General features: G+C 39.6%; 1 protein-coding gene across 1 annotated transcript in view; it reads right to left on the reverse strand.

The window, feature by feature from the left end:
* The window catches only part of LOC116693087 (zinc finger protein PLAGL2), an 11,562-nt gene extending 4,540 nt beyond the window's left edge, over nt 1–7,022 (reverse strand). Inside the window, exon 1 of the mRNA XM_032521789.1 lies at nt 6,892–7,022. The gene's annotated coding sequence lies outside the window, so the exon portion shown is untranslated. The remainder of the gene's footprint in view (nt 1–6,891) is intronic.
* Between the last annotated feature and the right edge of the window lie 79 nt (nt 7,023–7,101).

Genomic DNA, 7,101 nt, shown 5'->3' on the forward strand with positions numbered 1-7,101 from the left:
GTCAGTACAAGGCAGGGTTAGCTGGGAGACTTCTTCTGGACGAGGGTCACTTGCAGGGACACTGAAGTAGTTCTTTTGGAGATTATGGTCAACTAGTGTGTGTTGCAGCAGTGTTTTACCACTGAGAACGCGCTAGCATGCCACGGTTAACCACCTTGTCTCGGCTAGTGACGTAGAAAGCCGTACAGAACAGCTCACCCGGAAAATGAAGGCAGAGGACATTCAGAAACCGTATCTCCCTCAAAACAGCATGGATTGTTTTTTTTTCCAAGTTTGTATGTGTTTGGAAGCACCAGAGACACAATCCCATAAAAAGTGAGATGAGATGTCAGATGCACTTATGCATCTTATACATACTTATATCTTATGTATACTTATGCATGCACGTTATTTTCCTCTGCTGATTTATGTTCAACAAATCTTCCAGCTTCTTTACATTTTCGTTTAGACCTACTACTGTGTTGTCTTTGCATATGATGCAGCATATTATTCTTAGACATGCTCATTTTATTTATGTAGAAAAACTGAAACCATGGCAGTCTTGAATTACAAATCAAGCACTTTATGTCAATGGCTACTTTTAGGTTGTAATCGTTACTTTTGAAATTAAGTATACTGCATTGTGCACTTTATTATGTTGCTTGCTTGTTGCAACTGTGTGCAATAGTGTAATTATTTTATTTACGCTTAAATTATTATTTTTAGAATTTATTTTCAGAATTTTAATTATGCTTAAATGTTTATTTTCAGTACACTGTATTGTATGTATCAGAATCATTTATAATGACAAATAAATGATTCTGATATTGAATATTTAAAAAATAAAAACTGACGGTCAACCATGTTGTGAGTGTTGACGTTGCATAGTTTGTCCACTAGTGTAATTAGTGTTGCCAACAGGGACGTTGTAGAGCGCCCTCTGGTGGACAAACTGTGCAGCGTCAACGCTCATAACATAATACTTATAATAGGTTGACTGTCCGTTTTTATCTTTTAAATATTCATTTATCAGAATCATTTATTTGAAATTATAAATGATTTCGATGAATTTGTATATTTTTTTAAATGTATCAATATTTTTTAAATCAGTCATTACAAATGCTTACAAATAGTTTGGGAAATGTCTAATATCGCCCGATAATATCGGCCCACCGATATATTGGTTGGGCTCTAATACGATATAATTAAATAACAGTCAAACCAGGCGGGGGGGTTTACCCCAGAGGACAAAAGCATTCGGGAGGACATTAGTGACTATATGAAACTTTGAAATGTTTCTGAAACTGAATAATTTTTCATCTGATGATCATAAATGACCTGTTACACAAATGAGACCGACAGTATATTGTTTTTATTAATGCCTTTGCCCGGTTCCAATTTGTCCCGCAGAGTCACAAAATGACTGATGGCAGGTAGAGCTACAGAGCACACATTCTGACTGGTCACAGATTTTTGCATGATAGTAGGAAAAGCACCACTGAAATTGAAAACCTTAACAATGGCTCAATTCCATCAAGTGTCCCAGTAAGCTATTTCAGAGAGTCAGCATGCACAATATAAGGGCCTCTCCTAAGTACAATGCAGCCATCATTAATGGTTTTGAATACATTGGTGCTTTTCCTACTGTGACATGTCAACATGTCTGCCGTGAAAAAGGTCCATTGCCAAATGAGTTGTAATGAAGACTAAGACTAAGATTGTGGCGCCCAGTGGCTTTCGTGCACAATCCTTCTTGGTTACTAGCAGTGATGGGAATAGCGGCGTTATAAAATAACGAGTAATCTAATTAATTACTTTTCCCATCCTACTGTTACGTTACTGCCGAAAATGCAGCGCGTTACTATAATTGAAGCAGTTTTTTCATCAGACCAACTAGATCTCTGAGCCGACAGGCAAATACTTTTTTTCTTCCTTAGTTAGTGGGCTGTGCATGAGACAAGCGCATAAATGCTGACTATTGGATGAGGTTGAGTCAAGTCTCATGGTAAGCCAATCAGAGGTAGAGTTGGGGGAGTGTTCATAAGCACGCATGGTCGGACACAACAAACAACACAAGCACAAGAGACAGGTATGGCGTTATGCCGTTTTCCTGCTAAAGATTTCCCACTGTGGTCAGAAAACAGAGGACTTTGAACATGCACATGTATTTTATGATTGGTTAAAGAGGGGTGGAGTTGGGGTCGCATATGAGCATTTTAAAATTGACTTGAAAGTAACTGAGTATCTAATTTAGTTAGTTTTTGTAACTGTAACTAATTACTTTTTAAAAGTAACTTGCCCAACACTGGTTACTAGCAACTGTGTGGAGGAGGGATGGGTCCATGCGATCACGGAAGACTTGTATCATGTAAACACGGCAACTGTGTTGTTGTCATTACTTAGTGTCACTACCCAATGTGAATCGAGTGCAGATGTGAGTTGCGCACAAGTCACTCTGTAATACAGTAAAAATGGACCTACTTCAAGTTTGTTCACTTCTGGCTGCAAGCTAGCAATGAAACACAACTAAAGCTGACAGCTGAATGGTGTTTTGAGCAACGTTAGCAACCAAACAATCAGATAGCTAAAACGTTTTAGGAACGACTGCTAGCTTTGCTACAAGCTAGCAATCAAACAACAAAGGCTGCCAGTTGAATGGCGTTTTGAGCCAATGTTAGCAATCAATCAACCAAAGATAACAAAATAACAGTATAATAACAAAATTCAGTATGACACGTTATGCTGTAAACCGTTTAAATCTGAGCATGCGCGACTCCCATCAGGTAGTGACACTTACAATTCCTCATGGGCGGGGGGGACAACAACTAGGCACTATAGCTTTAAACCAAGCTGCAGCGACGACGTAGTTTGCTCCGTCCGCACCTCTGGTGCGTGTGTCAGGGCCCGCTTTCTGTCACCATGGAGAAAGGACCTATAAGCTTGCAGTTACAAGCTCTTAGGTACCAAAATTTGGCACCGCTTGATTTTATGTGAACAGCATTTCCCACAGAATTAGATTCTATTTGTGGTGGTAGCTGACCCCGGAGTGGGGGGGTGCTGCAGACTTCTTATTTTAATTGCACTGCAAATATTTTTATACAAAAATAGTGCAGGTTACAATTCAAACATTTTTAAATGTAATGGTATAATCCAGAAAGGGAAGTGGGCTCTTGCATCTGACTACACTTGGCAACAAAGTCAGGTTCATTTGATTAGTATGAACAGGGCACAGCTTTGTCTTTTTTACCCAAGGAGCCCATTTTGCTCCTCAGTTGAAAAATGTAGGAGTGACTTATATAACGTTACTGCTATTACTGGCTCACAGGGAAAAAGGAAATAAAGAACAATTAAAGGCTAAAAGGGAAGGTGAGAGACAACGTCAAAACCCGAATCTCCCTCAGTCGGGTTTTCAACAGAGACAATTAAGAGATTGTAAATGCTTAGAACTGACCCCTATAACTGTTATAAGAGGTGATCCACAAAAGCCCATATGGTCGGAACAATGGGATGTCGGAGCAGGGGATTTTATTTTTCGAAACAAAAGGGACATTGGACAGTCGCCCCATTCTTCTGATGTCTTTGGTGTCTTCGTAACCCTTACAGAAGGTTTTATATCCAGCTTGGAAGTCCAGAGTTTTTTGGGGTCTTTGTGCAATTAATCCAAACTGTTACATCCAAGACTGATACACTTTATGTCCATAATTTATCATTTTTCGGCCGTTTATTGCCGCCAATCAATGCTAGCTCTGATGCAAACCATCCATTTTGTTTACCACAATGCTTTGAGAGATGCTTGTTTTTGTCTTGTAAACCAATGAATGGCCTGTCACACATTACGCCCATATAAGGCCGGCGAGACGTCATCCGAGGGAGAACAAAGATTGACCAAAGATCGGCTATTACAGTTCTACAGTAATACACGGGAATCAATTGCCGCTCCCATCCCATGAAAAATACTCCCGCCATGTCCCGATCATGTGACTGCCCCCACTAAGTCTGGAGAGAGACTGGATACTACTACTAGTATTAAGCTACATGCTTTTAAACAGTCGGATATCACGGCACTTAGTTTCCCCAGGTGGCGTAGAAACAACGTGGGAGTCTCAGTGTTGCCAGGTAGACCTGACAGGACTTCAGACGAACTAAAGATAGCAATCTATTACTGCATTTTGCAGCTGAGTTGACCAAACACATATGCCCATTATAGCCTTAACTTCAATAATGATACTGTGTAGTTACATACAGTATTTGTTAAATAAATTTATTTTTTTCTAAAACAAAATTCCTCGCAAATCTTCAAACTACTTCCTGCTCCCGCCCGCTCCCGTTGATTTCAATGCTCTATCCATCCCTATCACGTTACCAATAGTGAGATTGACTACCGTACTACAGGTCCCGAAAAATTGTCACCTTCTATTCTACAGAGAAGAACGCATTACTGTTTTGAGAATTGGCATAAGTTTGCAAATCAGCATGCTGCTTCGGCTAACTCTTTAAGTCCATCTACAACCACACTAACACTAGTCATCCCTTGACATTAAACAAGCCTAATGCACATTATGCCTGCATGATTCGGGGAAAAATATGAATCACTTTTTAGCTTAGAATTCAAACATGAACCATAACAAAACTCACATTGGCAGTACCAAACACATTATTTTTTGGCACCTATAGCACATTGGGCATTACCACAAGCCTGTAAATGAAATGAGAATCAAAGTCGTAAAAAAAACACATTGTGAACACGGTGAATTGAGATCGCGATTTTATAACAATTAATCCTGCAAGCCAAATACACATTCAGACCTCCCAAGCTCAAAACCTGTTTTCTCCACCGCCGTTGAATTTTGTGAGCACAGCCAGGCGAGCAGTCACATTTAGCCCCCCCCCCCCTTCCCGTCCCACCAGTCTCTATTGTTACCAGTTAGATTTCATCATTTCAGTCAAGCTCCGGTCAGCCTGGGTGGAGGTTTCCCTTAATTTATTTGGTTCCAACATTTTCTTAGTTAGTTTATAACTATGAAGAAAGCTTATGCAGACTATTTTAAAGTGAAAGTCCAATAAGCAGACATTACTTAAGTGAAACAAAGGCATATCAAAGTAAAGGCACTCATCCTGAAGCATTTCCTGAGTATTGCATTATTGACGCAAGTGGTGGTCCATTAATGGCACGTCTAAATACTAAATGTAAAATCGAGTAATTTAAATAAGCCTTATTAACTTATTAAATTTATGAACTTAGTTGTTCTTTCTCAAGTGACTTTTCAGTCAAATCAATCACTTTCTACTGCCCCAAATTACAAGTTTCTCACAAAGGGAATTAAAGTGTGTCAACGATACAATATCATCTTTAAGATGCACCTTTTGTTTTGAAATTACCACTTTAAATTTATTGTTTTTAATCAAAAAATAATAGGTTGTTTTTCATTTAAATGTCTTGGAATGAGCTCCTTAATAAAATTGTCAAATTATATTTTTGTTGCTTTTCAAGAGTTGATGTAACTGATTGTGTTAAATGGGCATTAATAATATCATCTCATGTCGATTGCTGGCCCAAAGAATCAATATAATTTATAATTTTTTTAGCTGATGCAACTCTCAAAATGTTAGAAGCGCGTCATAACCTTGGTCTCGTATGACAGTGTTAACATGCAACTGTCTGTATGGATCATAGTAATATACGTAATGATATCATTGTTTGGCCCCAGTACTGCTGTTGGCCCCTTATTACTTCAATACATCAAGACTTTTCCCCATTTTCTGATTCTTTTTTCACTATGGAAAACATTTTCTCCACAAATTCAAGGCAACACTCGTAATTGATATGCAAATGGTCATTTTGAAAGTGAGTTATTCTTTAAAACACCAATTGAAATAATACAGGTAGTTTAGTAACTAGTGCACTTCTTCCTCCTAGGGATGCTCAGTAGAAAGTGATTGATTTGACAGAAAGGTCACTTGAAAAAGAAGAACTAAGTTCATAAATGTAATATGTAGGCTATTTTAAACTACTTGATTTTAGATTTAGGATTTAGAGGGCCATTAATGGACCACCGCTTGCGTCAATAATGCTTCAGAATGAGTGCCTTTACTTTGACAGTGATTGTACATGCCTTTGTTTCACTTAATATCTGCATATTGGACTCTCACTTTAAAATAGCCCAGTCTTTCATTGTAGTGTCACCACTTTCACTCAAGCAGAGAGTTTGTATATGTATGTTCTCTATAGCATTATAAAAGAAACCCAAGCAGTCTGATAGAAGAACTGAGGAAAAAAATCTTGCATATAAAGGAAAAGGAAACGGAAGCTTTGCATCAAGAGTATGTAGTCTGGTGGTAATATGGTGGTAGTATGGTGGTAGTAGTATGGTGATGGGAGCTGATAGTGCCATCTTGTGGGTCCTCGGCATGGAGCTACCATAGAGCTTTAATCACCACCGACTTCTGCATAAACCCTCTTCATAGTTATAAACTAACTGAGAAAATGTTGGAACCAAATGAAGTAGGGGAAACCTCCGCCCTGGCTGATAGGAGCTTGACTGAAATGATGAAATCTAACTGGTAACGATAGAGACTGGTGGGACGGGACGGGGGAAGGGGGGGCTAAATGTGACTGCTAGCCTGTCTGTGCTCACAAAATTCGGCGGCGGAGGAGAAATTAGGTTTTGTGCTTGGGAGGCTTGAATGTGTAATAGGCTACTTTAATGTCTAGGGGACACCCTGACTAGTGTTAGTGTGCTTGTAGATGGACTTAAAGAGTTAGCCGGAGCAGTATGCTGGTTAAAAAACAAAAGATGAGCGGTTCACTAAGTTGTATCGGAGTTTGTCTTTCGGGAGCTAACTCCTCCATATTTTACCGAGCAGGGTTACATTTCAGCTCAGGTCACCAGACACAGACACAACGCTACTTACCGATTGAGCCTCGGTCCAGCCTCCATTTCGTCTCCATATCGACATTTTGGAACAAGTTTAAAGATGTTTGTTAGACTCCGGGCCTGGACTGCTGGGCGCCGCGCTGGAAGCCATGCATTCTGGGAGAGTGACGTCACACCCCGGGCTCAGGGGAACTATGGCAAAATGGGCAAGTACTACATTCTCTCACTCTCTCTCTCTCACTCACTC

Source organism: Etheostoma spectabile, chromosome 7 (genome assembly GCF_008692095.1).
Source record: "Etheostoma spectabile isolate EspeVRDwgs_2016 chromosome 7, UIUC_Espe_1.0, whole genome shotgun sequence".
Lineage (NCBI taxonomy): Eukaryota > Metazoa > Chordata > Actinopteri > Perciformes > Percidae > Etheostoma > Etheostoma spectabile.